This window comes from Portunus trituberculatus, chromosome 12, assembly GCF_017591435.1.
Source record: "Portunus trituberculatus isolate SZX2019 chromosome 12, ASM1759143v1, whole genome shotgun sequence".
Taxonomy (NCBI): Eukaryota; Metazoa; Arthropoda; class Malacostraca; order Decapoda; family Portunidae; genus Portunus; species Portunus trituberculatus.
Window position 1 is genome coordinate 2,503,971 of NC_059266.1, and position 25,981 is coordinate 2,529,951.

The 25,981-nt window shown below is 40.2% G+C and overlaps 1 protein-coding gene and 1 long non-coding RNA gene across 5 annotated transcripts in view; both read right to left on the reverse strand.

Moving 5' to 3' along the window:
* Nucleotides 1-25,981, reverse strand: part of LOC123502760 (glutamate receptor 1-like) — an 815,513-nt gene that overhangs the window by 301,848 nt on the left and 487,684 nt on the right. The gene's annotated exons all lie outside the window — the stretch shown is intronic.
* On the reverse strand, nt 7,317-8,536 carry LOC123502761. Its single transcript, XR_006674217.1, has 2 exons — nt 8,224-8,536; nt 7,317-8,081 (listed from the first exon to the last, which is right to left on the reverse strand). It is a non-coding gene; the product is annotated as an uncharacterized LOC123502761 (long non-coding RNA).

Genomic DNA, 25,981 nt, shown 5'->3' on the forward strand with positions numbered 1-25,981 from the left:
GCGTCCTGGTGTGTGTATGGGGAGCGGCGGCGTCTGGCCAGAGGAAAAATTTTAGCGGTCCTTCTCCATATGAGAATCTGTATCGCACTGGAGATCAAGAGAGGAAAGGGAGAGGAGGGAAAGAGTATAAAAAAGGATGGATAAGAGGATATCAATGGGGGAAGAGATAAGAAAGCGATGCATGATAACTATAAGATATTGATATAATGAAAACGGGAGAGAAGGATAGAGAGGAAAAAAGAATATAAAAAAAAAATACAAGAGAAGATAAGATGGATAAGAGGAGATAGAATAGGATGGATAAGAGAAGATCATTGGTGGAAGAGAGAGTCGTAGAAAAAAAAAAGGATACATGATAAATATACGAAATTAATACAATGAAAAAGGGAGAGAAGGATAGAGAGGAAAAAAAAGAATAAAAAAAAAAGGGAAGACAGGATGGATAAGAGAAGATCAATGGAGGAAGTGAGAGTTGTAGAAGAAAATGATACATGATAAATATATGAGATTAATAAAATAAAAAAAGGGAGAGAAGGATAGAGATAGAGAGAAAGGAATAAAAAAAGGGAAGAGATGATGGATAAGAGAAGATCAATGATGGAAAAGAGAGCCGTAGAAGAAAGGGATACACGACAAATATACAAAATCAATAAAATGGAAAAGGGAGAGAAGGATAGAGAAGAGAGAAAGGAATATAAAAAAAAGAAAAGAAAAGAGGAAAGGGATTAAAAAAGTAGAAAATTTTATCAAAGTTGGGGAGAAAAGAGAAAATAAATGAGAGAGAAGATAGACTGAGAGGAAACGAGAGGAAAAAAAAAAAAACTATAAGAAGGTAAGTGAGGAAAACATATGGGAAAGTTAATAATAGAAGTCATAGTTAAAAGCGAAAATTGAAAAAAAGGAGAATAGAGATGGAATGAAAAGGAAGGGAAAGTAGACAAGAAACAAAATAAAGAGGTATGACATAATAGGTAGAGGGAGGAAAGACTAGAAACGAAGAGAAGCAAGGGAATGGTGAAGAGGGATTGATGAGAAAGAAAAAAAAAGGAATGAGAAAGACAGAAATAAAGAAAAGGAGCATATGGAAAGAAGGAATCAGTAAAAAATGAGAGGGAAAGATTTAAAGAAGAAAATGAGGAAATGAGTGGCTAGGAATATGGAAAGGTGGTGAAAAGCAGCGAAATAGTTAAGGAAATAATGTAACAGGGCTAAAATAGAATGAAGCATATGGAAAGGGGTCACGTGTGTATGGAAAATGTTGGTAAGAGTGAAAATGCGCTGTGGAAGTTTGAACTCAGGAAAATTTTAGTCTTCAAGCGAGATTTTGGAATGAATTTTTGACTTCACAGGGTACAAACAATTATAACTCTCTCTCTCTCTCTCTCTCTCTCTCTCTGCAGCCATAATCCTTTAATAACTTTATTTTAATTCCAATGCAATTAAAATTAATGACTTTCAACTTACAATATTTTACGACAACTTACCTTAATCACTTACTATCTCCTCCTCCTCCTCCTCCTCCTCCTCCTGCTCCTCCAAAACACCATCATTCTCCTTCCCATTAGTTCCTCTTACTCCTATTCAACTCTCCCCCCCAAACAATCCCTTCCTTCATTGTTCCTATCACACACACTCCTCCCTTGCTCCTCTCAACTTCCGTCCTTCTCCCAGTCACTCTCCCCCCCCAATAATCGTCCTCGCCTTCAACGCCTCTCTCACACACCTCCACCTCCAGTTTTTTGTGTCCTCGTGTGAAGGATGGCAAGGGGGAACTCAACAATAATTCCCGCACCAAGCAGTAAATCCGATTTGCACTTTAGTATCTTTTATTTTTTTTCATTTTTTTTTTACCTCAGGTCGTGTTGCAGCCGCTGAAGGAGATGTAAACAGTAAACGGTAAACAGACTTCCTCATTCCTTCTTCCTCCTTCACTCATTTCTTCTTTCTCTTCCACCCAAAGTAGCTTCCTCAAACATGCTTCCTTTCCATCCTCCCAACATTATTATTTATCTATTTTTTTTTACCCTCCCTCTCTAATCTTTTCCTTCCTTGCGTATCGTACCGCGTTTGTTTCCATAAATTTCAAGTGTGGTATTCTCTTGATTCGTACGTAAAGTTGGTGTGGGTACAGTCTTTTTTTTTTATTCGTTTTACAGAGCGGGCGTCTTCTTTTATGAATTGTGAAGTGCGTGGTACATGATTCTCAGAAGAGTACGTACGCGTAGTTGTGGTTTAAATTCGAGGGGAAGAAAAGAAGAGATGGGAGTTAGTAATGAAATCTCGCTGGGTATATATATTGCTCGTGCGTAATCAAATCTCATGTTGGTATTTTACTGTTTTTTTTTTTTTTTTTTTTTGCTGGGAAAATACAAGGTTGGGAGATGTGAGTGGAGTTTGACAGGGAAAAAAAAAAGGAAGATTAGCTAAAGGAGAGTTATATTAAATTTTGGTTGCTTGCTATGACACACACACACACACACACACACACACACACACACACACACACACACACACACACACACACACACACACTCTCTCTCTCTCTCTACGAAAAAAAAATGATGGACGAGGAAACGAACAAACATGCATACACACCACCCATGTAAACAAAACACACACACACACACACACACACACACACACACACACACACGGAACTGCTTCGTTGGTTCGGTTCAAGAGTTCGACAAAAGATTCTCATTCCTTTCTCTTCGTCTCCATAAACACTAGTTTGATATTCAATGTAACTTTGGCATTCTACGAAATTTCCTCTCTCCATCTTCTTCTTCTTCTTCTTCTTCTCCTCCTTCTTTTCCTATTATCTTTTCCAACAAGTTTCCAATCCATTTTCTATTCGTTTTCCTTTGTTCTTCTCTCAAAGTAATTTCGACTTTATTGTTTTTACTATTCCTCATCTTCTCTTGTCTTTCTTCGTTTTCCTCCTCGCTCCATCATCATCTTAATGCTTCTCTCAACAGTTCTCTATTTTCTTATCACCCTCCCACGTCCTTCTCTTCATATCTCTCTCTCACTCCTCCTTAATCTTCTCCCTCTCTTACATTTCCTACTATTCCTTCATCTCATTCTCAAACGCTATCTCCACCTCCCACTTCATCTTCTCTACCATCTCCATCGTCACCTGTTTCTCCTCCTTCATCTATCCTCCTCTCCCACCTTCATCTCCTCCTTTTCCTCCTCCTCCTCCTCCTCCTCCTCCTCCTCCTTCCCATAAACTTTACGGCTGGAATTAGGATGATGGCTTTCAAGAGAAAATTAAGTCTTCGTGGGTGTTACTGTCTTCTACGGAGGAGGAGGAGGAGGAGGAGGAGGAGGAGGAGGAGGAGGAGGAGGAGGAGGAGGAGGAGGAGGAGGAGAAGAAGAACGAGAAGAAGGAGAAGAAAGAGGGTAGAGTGAGAGGGAGGAGGAGGAGAAGGAGAATGGGAGGAGAAGGGAAGAGAAGGATGATTAGGAGGAGGAGGAGGAGAAGGAGATGGATAAGAAGGAGAAAAAGAAAGAAGGCGAAAGAAGAATAAGAGGAAGAGGAAAGAAAAATAAGAGAAAGAGAAGTGGAGGTATGACGGAAAAGAAGCATGAAGAAAGAAGTCAGAGAAGAGGAAGAGGAAGAGGAGGAGGAGGAGGAGAAGGACAGATATAGATGAGAGGCTGTGATAAAAACAAGGGCGATGAGGAGAAGGAGGAAGAGAAAGATAAAAGAACAAATAAGAGGAAGTGTGATGAATTATGACAAGGAAGAGAGAGAAGTGGATTACTGAGGATGGAAAAAAAATAAACGAGAAACGGAACAAAGAAAGACTTGGCGGCAGCAGCGGCGGCGGGAGGAAGAGGAAATTAAAGTAGAGGAAATAGAAAGAGAATTGAAGGAGAAGGAGGAAGCGGAGGTGGAGACAGAGGAGGAGGAGAAGAAGGAGGAGGAGGAGAAAGAGGAAACATAAAAAAGAAAAAAAAAAGAAAATGATGAGAGTAAAGCTAAGTATGAGAGAAAAGTTTAATAGAAAAAAAAAAAAAACAAAGATAAATGACAGACGAAAATAATAACAAATATTGAGTTACAGTAAAGAATGTAAATATAAAATAGAAGACAAGAACTGAAGAAGAAAGAAGAGATGGGAGAACATGAGGCAAAAAAGAGAAGAGGAGAAAAATGACAAGAATATACATAATGATGGAGTAAAAATAATTCAAGAAAGTGAAAGAAGGAAGTAAGAAAGAAGGAAGATGAAAGAAAAACGAACAAAAAAAAAAAAAAAAGGAAGAATGATTCAAGCAAAGATAAACAAAGAAAAATGAGATAAAAAAAGTCACAGAAAAATAATAAGGAAAGATAAAGAGGAGAACAAACTAAAGGAGGAAAAGGAGGAAAAAAGAGGAAAGTAAGACGATGATAGAGAGAATAAAGCTAGACAATAAAAAAAATAAGAAAACAAGGAAAAGACAGCTAGATAGAAAATAAATAAGGAATAAGAATAAAGAAAAGTACAAGAAAAGTTAACTGAGGAGGAGGAGGAGGAGGAGGAGGAGGAGGAGGAGGAGAAGGAGGGCGAGGAAGATTATGGTGAGGAGGGCGAGGAGAGAGAGATGGAGAGAGAGAGAGAGAGAGAGAGAGAGAGAGAGAGAGAGAGAGAGAGAGAGAGAGAGAGAGAGAGAGAGAGAGAGAGAGAGAGAGAGAGAGAGAGAGAGAGAGAGAGAGAGAGAGAGAGAGAGAGAGAGAGAGAGAGAACTAATAAAGATGATAAGAGAAGGAGAGGAGAAGGAGGGAAGGACTCTCTCCCAAGCTTAAGAGTTCCTACCATTCAATTAATTCCCCTCATAATCGACTTTTGAAGTGGTAGATTCCGTCTCATTTCCTCCCCTCTACCACACTACTCTGTCCCCTTCTGTCCTCTCTTTCTTTCCTCATCGCCAATGCCTCCCTCCCTCTCCTTTATTTTGTCACCTCTCTTACTCTCCTTTTCATTCTCTTTTAACTTGTTACTCTTCCTATTCTTTAAACGCCACAACCCTTTACTGCTGGACACATTTTTTTACCTTGAATTTTGGACATTAGGAAGGATTTATGAAGGTCAAAAGATTAATGACCACAGTCTTCACTATTTTAATCCCCACATGAGTTTCTGAAGCTGTATAAAATCATCAAATAGTAAGCATAATGAATATAGAAATGCGTTATGGTGCTCAAGGGGTTAAATATGTAGAAACAAAACTTCAATGCATTTATCGCGTTGTAAATAATATTCGATTTGAAACCTTTACGAATGAATAGGATACACAATTTACACCATATCTAATACAAATATAACTTATCGCTATTTATGGAGTGGTTGATGGGGAGAAAACTTAACTTTACTATTTCATCTTCTTACCCTCTAAACGTGACGTAGTGATGTGATGATGTTTGGTTGTCTTTGGAATTACTTTTCGTCATCCATTTTTTTTTTTTTTTTTTGTTCTTTATGTTTTCTCCCTCATTCTTTACTCCTGTTTCCTCCTCCCCCTTCCATTTGTTTTCACTGTTTTTTTCTTTCATTGTTCTTTCTCCCTTTTCTTTACCCTTTTCTTTTTGTCTTAATTCTTTCTTTAATCACCAACATCCCATTTTTCTATTGTCTGTTTTGTGTACATAGAACTCATTTTCTTCTCTCCACTGCTCCTTCTATCTATTCCCTCTTGTCCTTCCTTCTACTTTTAATTACATTTCCCATTTTTTTTTTTAGCGTCACCACCTCCTCTTCCTCCTCCTCCTCCTCCTCCTCTTTATCTGTCTTTATAATCTACTCCCTTCACGAAGTTTCCCTCTTTACATAGAAAACAAACTCACAATTTTTCTTATGTTTCTCATCATCTCCTTCCTCCGACCAATTGCGAGTTTTTAATATGTACAAATCTCTCTCTCTCTCTCTCTCTCTCTCTCTCTCTCTCTCTCTCTCTCTCTCTGTGGGGAACTTCTGATGGTGGTGCTTAGTATAATGATATCAATAGCAGAAAGTCGATAAAGGCGGAGGAGAATAATCAAGTTTCTCGATTCCTTAAGGGAGCAGGAGGAGGAGGAGGAGGAGGAGGAGGAGGAGGAGGAGGAGGAGGAGGAGGAGGAAGCGGTAAGGGAGAATAACAATGAAAAAAATATATTGTGGTTTGAGAGAAGAGAGAGAGAGAGAGAGAGAGAGAGAGAGAGAGAGAGAGAGAGAGAGAGAGAGAGAGAGAGAGAGAGAGAGAGAGAGAGAGAGAGAGAGAGAGAAAGAGAGAGCAGCAAAGAAGTAACACCAAAGAAGTAACACAAAACACATACACACACACACACACACACACACACACACACACACACACACACACACACACAAAGAAAAAATAAAAGAAAAGCGAAGGTAAACATTTCATAACGTCGAATCTTTTCTTTCTTTCTTTCTCACATTTTCTTCTTAACTCGCGTTTGGAAAGAAAATGTTGAACAGAGACTAACGTTTCCGAGAGAGAGAGAGAGAGAGAGAGAGAGAGAGAGAGAGAGAGAGAGAGAGAGAGAGAGAGAGAGAGAGAGAGAGAGAGAGAGAGAGAGAGAGAGAGAGAGAGAGAGAGAGAGAGAGAGAGAGAGAGAGAGAGAGAGAGAAGAAGGAAGAGTTCTAATGGAAAGGAGGGAGAGAAAGGAGGAGAAGCAAAGAAGAGAAGGGAGAAGGAAGCTTGGAGACGGAGGAGAAAAAGAAAGGCATGGGGAGGAGGGAGGAGTCTAAGGGGTAGGGAGGAAAGGTAGGGAGGTACAGGGTATTGAGAGGAAACGGATGGGAAGGAGGGAGGAGAAGGGGGGAAGGCGAAGGAATGAGGGAAACTGAAGTGCCCGGAGGCTTGTCTTCAGCATAACAGGACGAAAGGTTGCTGTCTCTTTTATCCTCGCTTTTAAGATTCACCTTGGGGTTTTGCGTCTTCTCCTTACCCGCTATTAGCTGAGATGTAGACGGTATCATTATTACTTTTACAAATATGCGATGTTCATTCCTTACTAAAGCTTATATTCTAAATCATCCACGTCTTGCACTGTTCCGAGATGTTTTGTTATTAATCCCTTCACTACCACGCAGCGTTTCCATATTCATTCTGGTTATTATTTGGTGATTTTATACAGCTTCAGAGATTTATGTGGATTAGAATAGTGAAGACTGTGGGTATTAATTTTCTGACTTCCATAAAATCTTTCTAATCCAAATAAAATCATCTAATCATACCCCGAAACTCAAGGTAAATTAATTGTCAGTTGATAGAAAAAACGTAAATGGCATAACGGAATGAAAAAAAAAAAAAAAACAAAGCAGTCAGACCTACATACAACATTTATTATTCAAAACATGTCTATTTGCACACATCATCATTCATAACACTTTTTAGTTGTATATTGACATTACCTTCATATAATAATGTAAAAATGTATGTTTCATATATTTCAAATTTCTAAAGAGATGAAATTTAAATATTTCCTGGGAAAGAAATGCATCATTAATATATTGTCTTGTTAGGTATTGACATTATTATACATATCAAGAGCCTGAAGGGATCAAGCTCTCTCTCTCTCTCTCTCTCTCTCTCTCTCTCTCTCTCTCTCAAGCAATGAAAGCAAAACGCTCATATACAAGGTTACATGAGACAAGTGCATACATAACCCTTCACACACACACACACACACACACACACACACACACACACACAAAGGATTTCCCTGGACATATGTGGCTATACATACGACACATGGTCCCATTTAGACACGTCCTCTAGTCTATGTAATCCTGGCGTTACCTCAGACACACCATGCATACATCATCCCCTTCCTGCCTACCAGCGTGAGTGAGTTCCTACACCACCGCCTCCAACACGCGCCTTATGATGCCTGGTGGTGGTTAGTTGTACTCGTATTACGCGTTCCTGGATGTTTCAACGGTGCCGGGAAAGATTTGTGCTGGAACGCTTTGCACTCCCACCACGACTGTTTCTTAAGGCCACAGTGGTTTGTCGGGTTCCCAAGTGTCTCTCTCGTTTATATTGTAGAGGCGTTCTTTATATACCACCAGGAACATGAAATACATCTATAAAAAAAAAAACAAATGTCACTTTATTACGTCTATTTTGAAAATCCAGAGATGATTAATTACGTTCTCAAGAGTTTGTCTCTAGTTGAAAAAGCTAATATGTCACTAGAATGATGAAATAAGACGCTTAAAAACTCACGTCACTTTAACATCACAAGGCCTGTGAGTGCAGTGAAGGTGCAGCGCGAAGTGTTTCAGAATATGGTCCCTGGTGAGCTGCCGTGAACCATCGAGTGAAACCTTGAATGAACGGCGAGACGCACCACGGGACACCACGCGCGATTTGTAGGAGTTTATGAAGCGTTTGATGTAAATGGACTCCGCTCTGAACCTGCAGGATGAACCACGGGGCTTCACGAAGCTTCTCGCAGGGTAATGGAACACTGGGATCAGACTAAATCCTCCTGGACCTTTGTGGTGAGGCCTCGGTATCGAACCACAATGAAGCATGGTACGAGCCACTTACCGATTCATGAAATATTTAGTTAAACAATACACGCACCCACTTTTTTTTTTCATCTTAATAATTTTCTGCTACTCATATTTTCCCTCCATAATCCCCTACATTATTCTCTTCAGTAGTTAAGAAGTGTAGAAACAAAAAGTGTGTGTGTGTGTGTGTGTGTGTGTGTGTGTGTGTGTGTGTGTGTGTGTGTGTGTGTGTGTTTAAGGCATTTTCATTAATTTTTAATGTTTATGGTTATTTCTTTAAAACTTATTCACACTACTTGGAATGCTAGCAAAAAAAAGTGACCGTAGTAGAAAGTAGTAAAAATGTTTGTAAAGATGCAAATTCACATCTTTGAAGTTCATATTGCTTTCACGAGCCATCTCATAAATACAACAATAGCTAAACAAAACTAATGATATTTTTATACATCAAATGAAAGAAATAACTATTAACATCTACGGGAAACAAAATCAAGATGAATATAGTTGCAATTACGCACACAAAAACGGAATAAAACATTTAAAATTTTTCACTACATCACAAATTCTCAAGGCCACGAACATCTCCAATAAGACAGTACCGACACGAATAGTACGACATTGCTTTTGTAGGTAACGAACGGAAATAAAAGAGCACTTAAAAACCTTGCAATGTATCACTGACCCCTTAAACGAAACTCACGAAACGATACAACGAAACAAGAAAAATACGACATCGCTTTTGTAGATAACGAACCTCCCAAAAACAACAACAACAACAACAACAACGCCTACAACCCTGCAGTATATCAGCCACCCTCCAAATGAAACTCACGAAACAATTATCGCATCAAAGGAAACAATAACGAAACAGACACCAAAAATAAGAAGAAAATCAACACAGGAGCACATCACTCACACAACCGAGGCGGGGCAAGAGGATGCTAAGGATCAATCGAATGCAAAAGAAAAAGAATAACAATCCCAACCTAGAAAATGCAAGCGAACCAAGGCAACCCTCAAAGCCACTCGCCCTGAAACAACACGAGCGAGGCTTCAGATGCAGACCCGAAGCCCGAGTCACCCGGAAGCAAACCCACTTTCGACTCCTTCCAATAACACAACGAAAATGTCTCAAAGTGGGAAGAGAAGAAGGAGGAGCAAGAGGAGGAGGAGGAGGAGGAGGAGGAGGAGGAGGAGGAGGAGGGAGATGGAGAAAGAGAAAAGAGGAAGCAAAGGTGGATTTTAATGGGGAAAGAAAAGAACGAAATGCGAGAATAAGAAATACACGAATATGGAGGTAAATAGAAAAAAAAATATATGGCTTATATAATGGAGGGGAAAAAATGATAACTTAAGTGATTTAAAAGATACTGATTAACAAGAAGGAAAAAAACAACTGTTTGATACTGATGATAAGGAAGAACAGGAGGAAGAGGAAAAGGAGGGGGAAAGGAAGGGGAGGAGGAGGAGGAGGAGGAGGAGGAGGAGGAGGAGGAGGAGGAGGAGGAGGAGGAGGAGGTCGATGAAGAAAATAACGAGAAAACTGAAGAAGATGACAAATTTGAGGCTCGAGAGAAAAGAGGTTATTTAAGAAAACAAAACAAATACAATGGAGGAGGAGGAGGAGGAGGAGGAAAAGGAGGAAGAAGAGGAAGAGAAAGAGGAGGAAGAGAAGGAGAAGGAGATGGAGAGGAGAAGCAGAAGGAGAAGGAGGAGGAGGAGAAGGAAAAGGATGAAAGAGGGAGAAGTAAAAATGAAGAATTAAAGCTTTTACCATCGTCTACCTCAGAGAGAGAGAGAGAGAGAGAGAGAGAGAGAGAGAGAGAGAGAGAGAGAGAGAGAGAGAGAGAGAGAGAGAGAGAGAGAGAGAGAGAGAGAGAGAGAGAGAGAGAGAGAGAGAGAGAGAGAGAAAACTGACATAATTTTCCACCCTTATATTTTGTCAGGGCCAGAGATGGACCCACCATGAGAAGAAAAAGGAGGAGGAGGAGGAGGAGGAGGAGGAGGAGGAGGAGGAGGAGGAGGAGAAGGAGAAGGAGAAGGAGGAGGAAGGGGAGAAGGAGGAGAAGGAGAAGGAGAAGGAGAAGGAGAAGGAGAAGGAGAAGGAGGAGGAGGAGGAGGAAGAGGAAGAGGAAAAAAAAGGGAAGAACAAAAGAGGAGGTTAACAGATGCAGTGAGGGAAGGCACTCGGGTGATGGGTGTGACACAAGACTCGGAAGGCAGAGAAAGGGGATGAGCCCTTTTTCTCTTTTTTTTTTTTTTTTTTTTTTGTCAAGTTCATTCACTATTGTTTTTTCATATTTTCTTTTTCTTTAACAGTTTTCTTTATCAAGCGTATTTTTTGGCTGACTGCATTGATTTTTGTTTTACTTTTCTTTGGCAAACATTTTAATTTTTTGTCTTCCCAAATTTCTTTAGTTTTTTTTTTTCCGTGTGAAGTATATATCTATTTCTTTACATATTTCTGATTCCAACTTTTAATAATTTTTCTGTCAAGTGTATTATAATAGAAAAAGTTTTATTTTTGCCTATTTCTTCGTTTTACTTTCTTTCTGCTTCTACTTTTATCACTTCAGTCTCACTCATTGTATACCTTTTATTCTAACATTTTTAGCATCCTTACGAGTGTCATCCATTTGGCGCATTTCCTCTCAAAGTTTCTGAAGTTTTCTAGCTATTATTTCTTCCTTTGTTCGTTATCTACATATTTCCTAAAGAAAATGCACTGTTTCTCTTTTCTTCGTCTTATCTTTCGCCAGCTTTTCTCTCCATTTAACATCGTCTTTCTCAGTAACAATACGCTCACTACTTTTAATATCTGGCAGTTTTATTTCTATTGGCCATATTTCCCTCAATAATCACCGATACAAATCTACAATATATGCGTGCGAGACACCAACACTATACTAATACAATCACTCCCCATCCTAACGACACGCTTCCCCGGAATACAACCACGTAAAGACAGATATTTAAGAACGTGGCGTCGCGCAGCAAGTCTTCTCTCCGTTTTCTCTTAAGGGTACAAAATGCGCAATTAAAGCATCTTCCCTTCCCCCATTTCCGCATAGGAGGTAAAGGATATGCAATTAAACCCAACAATTCTTCCTCTCTCCCCTTTCACGCCCCAAAAAAGTATGTAATTAAGGTAACTTTTCTCCCCCCACATCCTCTTTTCCGTTTAGCGTTAAGGAAGGTGCAATTAACGTAACAATTCTTTCCCCTTTGCCCTTTTTATCCTTTAATCCCTACTCATCTAGTCTTAGCTACACCAACTTCCACCTCACTCTTCCCTCCGCTGTACCACATTCAAGAACTACTGACGAAGGATGGAGGTCATGAACACTTCAGTATATTTCCCGTAGGACTCGCATGCTCTTCGCGACGACACGATCACGTAGCCTTGAAATACGTGGGTAGGGACTTGAGGCGAAGGCGCGGCAGGAGTGGTGACGGCGCGAGAGACAAGGCGGCTGAGTGCGTATTTGTGTGTAATAAAAATATGCGGTTGTGCATGTGTCAAGGCTGAGAAAATAGTGGTGACGTTTGGAGAGAGGCAAGGCAAGAGAAGAGAAGCGAGGGTGAGGGAAGGTGAATGCCGAGAATGTGAGGAAAGAGAACGAAGGGAAAAAGGAAAGGTGACGTGGAGGAAAAGGTGACTGCGAAGAATGAGTGGAGGGAGAAACAGAGAGAGGGAGGAGGATGGAAGGGGAAAAGGGAAGGGAAGGGAAGAGGGGGGATGATAAAAAGAAGGGGAATGCAATGCTACAGGAAAGAAAGTGAGGGGTGATGAGGGAGTGAAAAATGGAACCAAGAGAGAAAATAAGGAAACGGTAATAAAAGTGAAAAAAAAACAGGAAATTAGTTATGATGGAGAAAAAAAGAAAGGAAAGGATAAAGGAAACTGAACATGCAAAGATAAAAGACTAAACAAAATGAAGGAGGAAAAATTGTCAAAAAATAAATAAAAGGGAGAAGAGAATGATGAGTGCAAAAAATAGAAAGGAAGAAAATGAAGGAGAGAGAGAGAGAGAGAGAGAGAGAGAGAGAGAGAGAGAGAGAGAGAGAGAGAGAGAGAGAGAGAGAGAGAGAGAGAGAGAGAGAGAGAGAGAGAGAGATTGAAGAGAAATGAAGAGAAAATGAAGAAAGATTGAAGAGAAAATGTAGAGAGAGAACAAAGAGGAACAGAAAATAGAAAGAGAAAATTAAGAGAAAGAGAAAGAGAGAGCAGGAAGGGTTAATTAAGGTAGAGTGAGAGAGATCATGGAGTAAATGAGAGAGAAAGACGAGAGAGAGAGAGAGAGAGAGAGAGAGAGAGAGAGAGAGAGAGAGAGAGAGAGAGAGAGAGAGAGAGAGAGAGAGAGGTATCAGCGTGGTGTTGCTCTTTCTGTTTCCAAGGACAAAGGGAAAACAATTGAATTCTCTCCCGCCAGAACATTGTCAGGAAAAACATCTGGGGTTACGAGGAGGCTGCCCTCTGACACTTAGGAGGAGGAGGAGGAGGAGGAGGAGGAGGAGGAGGAGGAGGAGGAGGAGGAGGAGGAGGAGGAGGAAAAGAGGAGAATTGGGTATCAGGTTGAAAAAAAAATAGGGTTGAGGAGTATGAAGAGAATGAGGAAGAGCAGGAGGAAGAAAAGGAAGGGAAATAGGAGAAGGGTGGAGGACAAGGATGGGGCGGAGGGGAAGGAGGGAAGAGGGCATAAGGTCAAGAAAAAGAACAAATGAGAACGTGGAAATGGAGGAGGAAAAGGGAACATCAGGAAAATTAGGAATGGTAAGAAGGGAGAAGGAATACGGTGGTGATGATGATGATGGTGATGATGAATGTGATGGGAAAAAAAAAAGATGGATAAGAGGAGGAAAAGTATCAAGATTACGAGGAAAAAAAAAATCAGACCAAACTAAAAAAAAAAAAATAATAATAATAATAATAATTACATGACGCAAAAACAAAAAAAAAAAAAAAAAAAAAAAAGGAAATCATCAACCCATCAACAGATTAGGAAAAAAAAAATAAGTGTGAAAGTTAATGGAGGAAAATTTAAACAATGAAAAATAATCATTTCAAACAAATAAAATATCCATGTGAGAAAAAAAAAACACACACACAAGAGAAAAAAAAAGAAGCAAAACACGATATGAGTAAAAGAGGTAGGAGAAGGAGGAAGAGGAGGAGGAGAAGGAGGATTAGGAGGAGGCAGAGGAGGAGGAGGAAGAGGAAGAGGAAGAGGAAGAGGAAGAGGAGGAGGAGGAGGAGGAGGAGGAGGAGGAGGAGGAGGAGGAGGAAATAGGGAAGATAAGAGAAGGGAAATGATGATGAAAAGGGAAAATGGCTGAAAAAAATGGAAATAACATGTTCAAATGAAAAAAAATGAATATAAAAAATCATAGGGACGAAGGAGAGAGAGAGAGAGAGAGAGAGAGAGAGAGAGAGAGAGAGAGAGAGAGAGAGAGAGAGAGAAACCTGTCTACCCACCTACCCACTCACCCACTCACGTACAGACAGAATATTGTGACTGATTCCTTCCCTCATACGAAATAAACTACACAGCAACCCACAAAATGACGAAGTGACAGAGGCGTGGGATGGCGCAGAGAGTGTGTGGGAGAGAGGGAGAGGAGGAGAGAGTGAGAGGAACTAGGACATCAAGACTGTGATTGAGATTGATGGAGTGTATGTGACATTCTGTGGGATGTGATAATTCTTAGGAGGAGGAGGAGGAGGAGGAGGAGGAGGAGGAGGAGGAGGAGGAAGCAGGAGGAGAGACACAAGGAAAAGAAAACACACGCATGGAAAGAAATAAAAGGAGATTGAATTGTAAGATCTGATTGTTGCTGACACGTGACTGGGAGAAAGGAACACACAGGAGGAGCAAGAGGAGGAGGAGGAGGAGGAGGAGGAGGAGGAGGAGGAGGAGGAGGAGGAGGAGGAGGAGGAGGAGGAGGAGGAGGAGGAGGAGGAGGAGGAGAAACTAGAGTAGCACTGAAAAGTAATGAACAATGCGTAATATCAATACGAAATTAGTCGATACTGAAATTCTAATTAATGGCGGAGACAAAATACCAAAGAGAGAGAGAGAGAGAGAGAGAGAGAGAGAGAGAGAGAGAGAGAGAGAGAGAGAGAGAGAACATTATACCCATCTATCCATCATACAAAATAAAAAAGAAATGCATAAAAAAACATGAAATAAGACAATAAAAACAAGAAACAGTAAATAATATTGCTTCTATACACCATAAGATAATGGAATAAAAACCTCACATGAAGGAAATAAATAGAAATGGCACATCTGAGAGAGAAGAAGCGAGTGTGAGAAGGAAGCAATTAACAAAGTCGTCCAAGTGATATTGAGCTGGCTCACCTTCACCTGAGAGGCGAGTCACCTTCGACACAATACCTGCCGCCACATTTCCTGATTAATACAAGACGCTCAGGTGAGAAGTTGCCAGATGAGGGAAGGAGAGGAAGGAAGGTCGGAAGGAAAAAGCACGAGGGATATACAAAGAAGAAGAAAGTGTGAAGAGACGAAAAAAAAACGACGGAAATGGGAGATGATGAATGGATGAATGAAATTGAAAGGATATGAAATGATCACTGGAAAAAAAGAAAAGAAATCAAGGAAACAAAGATAAAATACAGTAGTGAGAGGAAAAAGGAGAATAAGAAATTAAAAAAAGAAAGAAGGATAGCTGAAAAATAAGGAAAGTGAAGACCTTCAAGAAAACGAAAAAAAGAAAATTGAAGTGAAAACCAGAGTGAGAGGTGACAAAAGCGTCGGGACTAGAAAAAGAAAGAAAATAAGGAAAAGAAAAAAAAGTCAGTTGAGAATAGAAGAAAACTAAACGAAACAAAAATAAAAATTGATAAATAAAATAATGGTACACGGAGAATTGAATGGATATAATGAAGGCAAGAAGTAAGGAATAGATGGGACAATATTAGAAGTGTGAAATAAAAAAGAAAAATAATCAGATACATACTAATATAAATAAACACAAAGCAAATCTAAAAGGGGAACACACACACGCACACACACACACACACACACTCTCTCTCTCTCTCATAAATGAAACATGAATATATAAAACAAATTAAATTCATATGTCTCTAATTTCACTTTTAAAAGATAGTTTTGTTTCAGAGAGAGAGAGAGAGAGAGAGAGAGAGAGAGAGAGAGAGAGAGAGAGAGAGAGAGAGGAGATCCTTGAAGCCAAAATAGCGAATAAACAGATTTTATAAACCCATGACTCTTTGTGGGGAGAGGAAGAGGAAGAGGAAATGACACAGGAAAGGAGAAGAAATAAAGCCATAGATGGGAGAAAAAAAAAAAAAAGTGAGATGCCGGAGGAAGAAAGAGAGAAAGACAGAGAAAGAACAAAAAGACACACAGAAAGAAAGAAAACGTAGTGGTAAAGAAAGGAGTGACAATTTTAAACAGGAAATGACGGTATGTTAATAAGATGAAAGGACGGTCTGAGAGAGAGAGAGAGAGAGAGAGAGAGAGAGAGAGAGAGAGAGAGAGAGAGAGAGAGAGATAGAGCAATTGTAAGAGTTAAGCGCACATGTCGTAATAAAGATTTATAATACACGTTATAAAATTAATTTCAACCTTTCGCAATGAGAAATTAACAGCGAAATGAACAATGCTAATAGGCGAATATTAAAGCCGGTTGGTTATATTACTGTGAGAGAGATGAGAGAGAGAGAGAGAGAGAGAGAGAGAGAGAGAGAGAGAGAGAGAGAGAGAGAGAGAGAGAGAGAGAGAGAGAGAGAGAGAGATACAAAGCAATGGACTAAGGTAAAAATCGTGAAAAAAATAACGAAAGTGGACAGGGAAGGAAGGAAGGACGGAAGGAAGGAAAGGAAAGGAGTGACGAACGAGAGAGAGAGAGAGAGAGAGAGAGAGAGAGAGAGAGAGAGAGAGAGAGAGAGAGAGAGAGAGAGAGGAGAGAGAGGAAGCGAGAGGGGAGGGGATGGGCAGGACCTTTCCTTGACTTGTGCATGTGAAAGGGGAGTTGGAAATTGGCGTTGAATGTGTTGTGATGATGTGCCGCCAACTCCTGAATACTAATGGGGGATCCAACCCTCTATATTGAACGGGTCGAGATTTATATAAGATCTTAATGGGATTTGGTGGGTGACGTGTTTCTTTTGTGCGCTCAAGGAAGGGACGCGGAGCAAACGCAGGACTCTGATGGCGAATGCAAATCAGTCAGGTGGGCGCAGCAACACGTGGGGCGCCCTGGACTGGATGAGTCTTGGAGTGGAGTCTTGCAGAAAGAGACCCGATTTGACCTTGCTTTTCACCTTCCTATTCCTCGTTTATGTTACAGAGAACCATTCAGTCCCTCCATGCATTTGTCTATTCATCCGCTTCCTATACACTGAGGAACACGACTCTGGCCATCAATTGAACTCTTCTCAGTGTAGATTAGATAACCACCTCAGTAATACAGGCAACTCAAAAAGCCTTATCAATCAGGGGTCAACGTGAGGCAGTGAGAGAAAATGAAACCACCATTCTTTATGTATATGACTGAACAAGCGTCATTTAAAGTGAAAACATACGCGGTCGATGTAAAATGTATTGATATTGAAATTTGTAAGCTATTTGCATGAACTGATCTTATCTATAAGCATATGCGTCTGTGTATGTGTTTTTCTGTGACGGAGGAGAAGGAAAAATAAACTCTTGTTGTTCTTGTTAATTGTTTGTTGTGATCAATAAACTATATATCTATCTATATCAATCAATCTATCTATATACTTGTCTGTTAGTCGGTGGCTGTGTGTAGTTGTGAAGGAGAGGGAAAAAAATAAATACACGTTTTTTGTATTGCTTGCTGCGGTCAATAAAGTATATATCTATTTATCTATCGATCTATCTACCTATCTATCTGTCTATCTATTTGTGGCTGTCTGTGGCAAGTGGAAGAGAAGAGAGTGAAAAAAAAATGAGCAAAAAAAAAAAAGTTTATGTTCCATCTTAACGTACAGTGATTCTGGGCTGGCCGTTTAAGCCTTGTTTTTTTACGGTCCGGGTCAGATGAAGGCCGTAAGGCGTGAGTAGCTCCGGAAAAGTGGGTTGTGGGGAGAGAGAAAGGGACAGAAGAGAGAGTCAGGGAGGTGAGAGGAGGGAGGGAAGGAAGGGAAGGAATGGTGGGTGGTGGAAGATGGAAAGGAAATGGAGTTAAGGAGAAATGGTTGTGTGGTGTATAAGCATGGAAGAGAGGGAAAGAGAAACAGGAAAAAAAAGTTTATGGTAGAAGAAAGGAAGAGGTAAAACTGAGAGAATACAAGGAGGAGAAAGACGGTTTGCAGGTGGAAAAGAAGTAAAAGATAAAAGAAGCTGAGATAGGAAGGAGACAATGAACTGTAAAAAAAGAAAGAAAAAAAGAAATGAGTAAAAAATAAGTACATGAGAGAGAGAGAGAGAGAGAGAGAGAGAGAGAGAGAGAGAGAGAGAGAGAGAGAGAGAGAGAGAGAGAGAGAGAGAGAGAGAGAGAGAGAGAGAGAGAGAGTAGTAGTAGTAGTAGTAGTAGTAGTAGTAGTAGCACATAACAACTGATGAGGAAGGAAAATGAGAGAGTGGGAAGAGGGTGGGATGAAGAATTAAAGCAAAGAAAAGAAAAATGAAAATGAGAAACTTCTACATTAGAGGAGAAAGGAAGAGAAGCAGCAGACAACAGAAGGAAGAATTGCAACATATATAAGAGCTAGATTTTTGAGTATAACAAGAAAAGCTGGGATTATTCTATTTTCGCAGTGTGTGTGTGTGTGTGTGTGTGTGTGTGTGTGTGAAGGAATTCAGCAGGTTTGATACTTCTCAAATATATAAAAAAATAACAAAACCTAATAAGATAAGAAAACAAACCTAATTAGATGACAAAAAGGAAGATATAGCTATGATTCTAAAATAGTCAGAAAGAAAACAAAAAATATATTATACACCTCTAATAAGACTGAAAGATACACACACACACACACACACACACACACACACACACACACACACACACACACACATATACACACACAGTCTCTGATCTCACTATCTTTACCATCAAACCCTCAAAAAAAAAAAAAAAAAGACCGTAACCAAACCATTTCCCACAAACACACATTTAGGAAAAAGTAACAAGAACACCAACAACAAACTAGCACTAGAAATACAACCAACCACCACCACCACTATCACCACCTCCATCCTTTCAAAACACAGGGACACTATACAGGAATTTCTCTCTCAGTTCGTTTCGTCCTAAACGTGCCGACGACTCCACAAGTGAAAGAAGATAACAGTGTCGACACTCGCACATGACGGGGGACAAAACGGCCGTCACAGCGCGGATCTTCGTCGAGGAGGTCTGGGAGTGACAGGTAGGAGAGAAGCGAGGAAAAGGAGGACGGTGGAGGACAACAGGGAAGGAGGAGGAGACGGAGGCAGAGGAGGTGAAGAGGGATGGAGATGTAAGGGAAGGAGTGTGGGGCTAATTCTTCACCCTCAAGCATTTCTAGCGTTTCAGGTTTACGAGATTTGAGTGGAGGTATTTGTATGGCTGGCGTTCCCATCTCCTTAAGTGGTATTGTGGAGCGTTCCTGCCTTTTTTCTCATTATTTTCTAGTCCTATTCTTGTATCCTGTCTCATCCCTTCTTCTTCTTCTTCTGTCTGACATTGTTGTTGATATTCGTTCAAGTTTCATAATCTATCTTTACTTCTTTTTTTACACTATTCACCCTCTTCTTCGTGTTCTCCCTCTTCTCTTTTTATATCTTTCCCATCTCATCATAATCCACTTTCTTCTCTTGCACTTTTTCCTCCTCCTGCACCTGCTCTTCCTCCTCCTCCTTCTCCTTCTCCTTCTCCTCCTCCTCCTCCTTCTCTTACTCCTCTCCTCCTCCTCCTTCTAATACTGTTTATCCTATTCTTAACTTAAGCTAACTTATCTTCCACTATTATTATTATTATCATTATTATTATTATTATTATTATTATTATTATCATCATAATTTTCATGATATTACCTCTACACCCTTTACATTCTTCCTTCTTCTCTATCACTCAATTACCATTCACATTTCTCTCTTGCACCTGCGCTCCTCCTCCTCCTCCTCCTCCTCCTCCTCCTCCTCCTCCACGTCCCATTATCGCCGCTCTGCCCAGTAAAGCGCCTTCTGGATTTAATTTGCCTTTTCATCAATACGGTAAGGAGGTCGAGGCAGCCTTCTCTGTTCCGATTATTGGCACAGTCACGGGGAACATATTACTTGTTGGAGCTGCTGAGGCGTGATTGTGTTAAAGGAGTGAAGGTAAAGAAAAATGTGAAAGGTTTGTGAAGAGTGAAATTAATGTGTGGTGGTTGTTTATCTGATCTTTTTTTTTTATCTTCTTTAATGGAAGTTTGTTGTCTGTGTTTGATCTTTTGTGTTTCTGATTGATTTTTTTTTTTTATGTTTCTGTGTTTTTATTATTTTTATGTATCTATTTCTCTCTCTCTCTCTCTCTCTCTCTCTCTGAAGAAGAAGAAGAAGAAGAAGAAGAAGAAGAAGAAGAAGAAGAAGAAGAAGAAGAAAAAAAAAAGAAGAAGAAGAAGAAGAAAAAAAAGAAGAAGAAGAAGAAGAAGAAGAAGAAGAAGAAGAAGAAGAAGAAGAAGAAGAAGAAGAAGAAAAAGAAGAAGAAAAGCTACACTAAAGTTAAGTATCACAATACATTGCGAAACGAGAAACATACACGCACAGACACACACACACACACACACACACACACACACACACACACTACCCACCCCTTAAAAAAAAAACTAAAAACCTTAAACACAAAACTCCAACGAAAAAAAAAACAGTAAATTACGAGTCAAAACGGTTCATAAAGCACAATATCAGCCTCGCACACGCATCCAGACCTTCGCTTATCTTTACTCCGCGGCGTGATCACAGCTGGAGCATGAACGACAAGGGACATACTAACTCTTTCTATCTCCTTCTCTTCTTCTTTCTCCTGACCCTAATCCACCTCGCATTTCCACGAAGGATTGCATTAAACATTCCCCTTCATTCCCTGAGGAGGTGCGCGTGTAGCCATGTGTTATGTTTGGAGGTACGTGGAAGGGAAGCTACTACCAACAAGGAGGTTTCTGGGGAACTTAAGAAACAAAATAAAATAACATAGGTTCCTTGGAAAACAGTGAAAGGAGAGGAGGAGGAGTATGAAGGAGGTTATGTGTAGAGAGAGAGAGAGAGAGAGAGAGAGAGAGAGAGAGAGAGAGAGAGAGAGAGAGAGAGAGAGAGAGAGAGAGAGAGAGAGGAATGAAGGGAAGGGGCGGTGCGAGCAGAGAGGCAAGACACTATCTGCATGACTTGGCGTTGTTGTAAAGTGCTCTCGTAACTTATGTGGGAATCGCTCACTATTGGTTCCAGAGAGAGAGAGAGAGAGAGAGAGAGAGAGAGAGAGAGAGAGAGAGAGAGAGAGAGAGAGAGAGAGAGAGAGAGAGAGAGAGAGAGAGAGAGAGAGAGAGAGAGAGAGAGAGAGAGAGAGAGAGAGAGAGAGAGAGAGATTTGGAACTGGACTGTCAGGGAAGTTTTAGCAGAAAATATTACGTTGTTACATTCCATTTGAAAATAACGTTGCCTCTATTTCACCCCGGCCAGGTGTCATGAGAGGGGTGTGTGTGTGTGTGTGTGTGTGTGTGTGTGTGTGTGTGTGTGTGTGTGTGTGTGTGTGTGTGTGTTGTGTGTCTGTTTGTGTAAATATGTGTGTTCGGTAGGATCGGTTTCTTCTTTCTCTCTCTCTCTCTCTCGACGGATTTGATGCGACATGACGATTTATTTTCTTTGCAACCGTCAGAGAGAGAGAGAGAGAGAGAGAGAGAGAGAGAGAGAGAGAGAGAGAGAGAGAGAGAGAGAGAGAGAGAGAGAGCGGTTATCAGTTATGAAATACAAAATACAATATATACGACACCTGCATAAACGCTTCTATTTTCACACTGCTTTTATCATGAGCACAATATTCATGCCTTGTATTTCCTCTTTTGTCTGTTAACTGTTCATGTGTTACAGTACCAATCTATTATTTTTTTTCTATCTGATCCATTAATTTAATTTTGTATCTATGTATCTATTTATATGCTAATATTTTATAGTTATTGTTTTTCTTGTGTCTGATTTATTTGTTTCTTAAAATTCGTTTGTATTTCATTTAATTTATGTAGTTTTTTTGTTGTTGTATATATTTCGTTATTATCATTTGCCTTATTTTTACATAGTCTGATTATTAATATGCTCATTACTCCAACAAGTCTTCCCATTTATCATTCGTTTACATAACTTATTTTTCTTTGGTTTCGTGTTTCGCCGCATGTAAGTACCATATTCAGTTCACATATACTTTCATAATCTGCCACTACTTTCCTGTATCATATATTTACTTTTCTATTTTATTTTATTTTCTCCGGTGTAGTAATTTTTCTGCTGCCCGTGTTTTGCACCAGCGTGTTGTGGGATCCGCGCGGGCTGGTTATTGAAGGAATGACAACAGCAGGAGTGTGATTAATGGTCATTCTTAAGCTTAATATTAATTCTAGAGTTTTGTAGCGTACTTTAGGAGAGTAAACAGGATACGGGGACATCAATCAGAGCTACACCGTCTCTTGTCTGCCTGGGAACGTCGCCTACGAGGGAAAACCGACGCTTGGAGGAGGAAAAATAGAATGTGTGCATTTTCAAGACAAGAAAAAAAAAAAAAAAAACTATAGGATAAAATTTAGATGAACTGGAATGGACATCAATACCATTGGAAAACAACTTATACACATATACACAACTTATACATACGCGTTTACAAGCAAGGAAATAAGATAGTCACAACGCTAAGACATAAGGCAGCATCACACACACACACACACACACACACACACACACACACACACACACACACACACACACACACACACACACACACACACACACACACACACACACACACACACACACACACACACCATCACTAATGCAAGACCATGGAGGCAACACACGCTAGGCAGGAAGTCCCATCATGCCTACCACCGCCACATACACTCATTATTACTTTCATTATAAGGTAAGAAAATAAATTGAAAAAACGTACAAGAAAATCCTCAAACCATCTCCTTTTGCGAACAAAATGATATAAACCTCAGCCATAAAACAGCGACGTTCCCACCACACATACTATTAACGAAGACAAAGTATGAAGGAAGGAAGTACAGTAGAGGTACGATGCCCTATTGTACCCACCACCACCACTACCACCACCACCACCACCACTACCTATTACCCCCCTTCTTAGTTCTCGGTCAACTTTTTGGTGGCTGCTCATATCTTGCCCCACGGACGGTCGCTTAATTAAAAGACTGAACTTGATGGTGTGGGAAAGCTGCAGCCTCCACCACCACTACCACCACCATCACGAGACATACCAAAACACACCTTCTTTTTAACCCTTCCATGAGAGCTGCCCAATTTGCTAATACGCCTCTCTTCCCCCCAACACCTTTCCACGTGATGCTATGAAAGTTAGTTAGTGTTGAGTTGCTGCTGAGGTGCTGACAGGAACAGTAAGGTACACAAAGGAATATACTGAAAGGATAAGTATTAGTAGTATCTTTGCGTTATAGGAGAATGTTTGTGATTATTAATTAGGTGTATTATCTTAAGTGAAAGGCTTTGGGAGGTAACGGTAAAGGTGAAAGAAAAATATACGAGGAAAAAAGTGTGGAGATAAGGTGTGTGTGTGTGTGTGTGTGTGTGTGTGTGTGTGTGTGTGTGTGTGTGTGTGTGTGTGTGTGTGCCTCCATCAACCTTGCCAAACAAAATTTTCCATTCCACTAATCCTCCTCATTTTCCTCTCCACACCACCTGAAAAACAAAACACCCCCACAAGCAAACAGCCTTAATGAAACATTCTTACCTTCTCCTTCACCTCGTCAATAAACATAGACGATAGACTGATAGATCCAGGAAGATAGCAAGACATGTTTATACAGACAGACAGGCAAAAGACGTAATCGTTTGGGAGGACAAAAATACACGAATTAAAGTCATGAAATATTATGTGTCAGATATTAGAGCAAATATAGAGAAAATTATTTAGCCGCCCCACCCTCCACCAAAAAAAAAAAAAAAAATAAAAAAAAAAAAAAAAAAGTGAAACCTTGGAAAAAAAAAAAATCATAAGTAATTACGCTAAAAATAGTACTGACCAAAGAGGAAACAAAAAAAATGAAAAAAAAATAAAGAAATAGACGGTAGAAAGGCTTGAAAAAAGATAAAAAAAAATGAAAAGAAAAAATATAAAGAGAAAATGATGTAGCTAGCAGGTTAAAAAGGCCTTCCCTTCCTGAGCCACGCAGGAGGTAAGATTGGCTCTCCTATAATAACTCATATTATTCATGATTCCTGCAGGGGGGAATTTACCGCCTCTAGTAATTAGCGGAGCGGAGAGCAGGAGGCGGGGCGTTTTTACCCGGAGGAGGAAAAGGAGGCGGAGGAGAACTGCTAGAACGAGGAACACGATGGAGACCAGAATGAAGATGAGGAGGGAAAGGTTAAGGAAGGAAAGGAAGGAGATAAGAACTAAATAGACGGGAGATGAAAAAAAAATTAGCAAGAGGTGGTGGTGGATGAAGAGGAGGAAGAATAAAATAGGAGGAAAAGGAGCAACAGCAGGAGCAGGAGGTGGAGGAGGAAGAAGAGGAAGAAGAAGAGGAGGATCGAGAAAGGGAATATAGTCATCTTGATCAAATGATAGATGAAGGTTGAGAGCTGGAACGTGTTGGAGAGTTGGAGGAGAATGGAGGGATGGAGAGAAAGGGAGGAGTAATGGAGTTTAATGGGAGGGGCCTGGGAGGTAATGGCAAGAGAGAGATGGAGGGAGAGAGTACACGTGAGGGAGAGGGAAAGGGAGAGGGAGAGAAACAGTCACAGGGAAATGGAGACAGGGAAAAGAGAGAGAGAGAGAGAGAGAGAGAGAGAGAGAGAGAGAGAGAGAGAGAGAGAGAGAGAGAGAGAGAGAGACGAATGGCAGGGACACACCGGGATACATTGAACAATTAAGGGAAAAAAAAACGAAAGACCAGATAGGCGGGGAGAGAGACAGACAGACTGACACACACACACACACACACACACACACACACACACACACACACACACACACACACACACACACACACACACACACTTCAAACAATCCACTTTTAGTAAACGAAAACAAAGGAAGACAAATAAACAAATATGCAGAACAAACCTTAAATTTCCGTCCCCCCGCTCGTACCTTTTCTTCCCTTTCAACATGGCGGGGTCGGGAGCGCTGCATGACGTAAGTAACTGTCCAATTACTGAAAGACTTACTCGGCAAGTCTCCCGCGTCTCGTTAGGGGCAGTGGCTGAGGCTAATTGGAAGCAAGGGGACCACATACCACTGCTACACTGCAAACATACAGGCGCCTTTCGTCTTCTGCCTCCCTTGCGCTGCTCGCTGCCAGAATACTCAAGCATGGCCACTCACGAAGGTCAAAGAAAGACAACTTCAATGATTACAAGAAGAAGGAAATTGGTGCTGGGAGGATTTTTTTTTTTTTTTTGTGTGTAGGTGTTCGTGTAGTATCTTGCATTGGGATTTGTCTTAACCCCTTCAATGTTTAGATTCGGGTGTATTTAGACCATTTTTTTGACATTAGGAAGGGTATACGGAGGTCAACAGTTTAATGGCCACAATCTTCACTATTTTAATCCCCAACGTAAGTTTCTGAAGCTGTAGAAAATCACCAAATCGGAGCAGAATGAATATGAAAACGCGTCATGGTACTGAAGGAGTTAATGATTACCAGAAGAAAGAAAGAAGGAAATGAGAAGATTAATGACTGTTCATGTGGTGTTTTAATTTGTGATGGTTTGAGTGATTACAAGATGGAAAAAATGGGAGCTCTGCAACATGAACTTTTTTTTTTTTTCATGAGTTTGTCTTTGTTTATGCTTTATGCTACTTCCGCCGATACTGATGCTGCTTATACTATTACTACTACTACTACTACTACTACTACTACTACTACTACTACAATTAGTATATTCTCGTTTTTTATCTATCTCTTACCTTTACATAATGACAAAATGAAAAAAAATATATATAAATAACAAAGTATCCTTTTAAGTAAATATAAAAAAAATAATAATTTCTTACACGATCATACTCCTCCCTCTCTCTCTCTCTCTCTCTCTCTAATTGGTATTTTGCTCCTGTCACAACAAAAGAAGCGGGGAAGAAAGGGATGCATCTACACTTTAACAAACAGCGCTAACAACAGTCCAAACCTGTGTCTGTGTCTATGAAGCGCCGCGTAACTAAAGGGAAGGAAGTAAAGGGAAAGGGAATGCAGGGAAATAATACAGAAGGTGAAAGTGTTGCAGGAGAGTTCAAACCAAACACTC